Below are 1,252 nucleotides of genomic sequence, written 5' to 3' on the forward strand. Positions count from 1 at the left end.
GCTCTATGAAATTCTTCTGGACAGAAAAACAAAAACAAGAAAGAACCCAAACCCACATACTTTGTGATTAACCCCACCCCCAAGTAACAAAAAAAAAACCCTTAAAGGCAGGTCCCTTAAAAACTAGTCTTGATAAACTAGAATTTACCCTAGAATTTATACCCAAGATTTAAAAACACCCCTGCAATAATCACATTACTTTTCATACCATTCTAATTACCTTATTTACAGAGATAACGAAAACCAACATCACTTCCAATTCATAAATGGTTTACATTGAAATGTTTCTCTATTTGTCTTTATCCTTTTTAACAGAGAATACATACATATACATATATATAAGGAATAATACAGATTCTAACTAATCACTGCAGTATTTGCTGATGGTTACTTTTCTATCGGTTTACACAGTGACCTCTATACTTTGCTATATGCATTTAACTACACAACAATATTGCACAAAGTAATATTTATATAAGATTTAACCTATTTCAGAATATTTTAGAGAAAATTCATATTTGATATTTCAAAAGATGCAGCTACGTTTTCATGGTGACAGACATAATAAAGCAGCATCTTTTTTGCCTATGTTAATGTAAATATTCCAAATCTCACCCTCCAGGAAAAAAAATCTCCAAATTGCACTATAACCAGGTAGATATAAGAATCTGGTCTTAGGTGTGGGGAGTACTCTTCCTTTAATAAACAAAAGGCCTATAATATTATTAATTAAGAGAAAGTAAAATGTGTATCACATTAATATTCTAAAATAATAGAAAGACTACACTAGCTATATGAACTGTGCCTGTGTAAAAAAAAAAAATTTAAATACTCAGGCACTAAGCACTGGGCTACCTGAAACTCTACGATGAAGTCTGGTGCCATATTCTTTATTGGAAAGTGGCCACACAGAGTCATAGCAAATAAGCTCTGGTATTCACTGTTAAAACTGAATTGAAGCGTCTCAACAGTAGGTCTTTATCATGAAGAGAGGTTGGTGCCAGGAGACAAAAAGAGTTTTTCCTAATTTTCATGCACAGAATATGGCAGCCTCATCAGAAAGACTGCTATCATTCCCGCAGTTTGATACTCATGATCAGTTTAGGAAGCAAAAGTATCCACACAAAACGTGAGGATGCCAGGAAGCAGAACAGTAGAGTATCAAGTCAGCGTTATCTCTTTTACCCAAAATATTTTCCATAGTTACCTTGTATATGAACCATGGATAATGAATGACCAAGGACTATACATC

This window comes from Cnephaeus nilssonii (genome assembly GCF_951640355.1).
Source record: "Cnephaeus nilssonii genome assembly, chromosome: 21".
Taxonomy (NCBI): Eukaryota; Metazoa; Chordata; class Mammalia; order Chiroptera; family Vespertilionidae; genus Cnephaeus; species Cnephaeus nilssonii.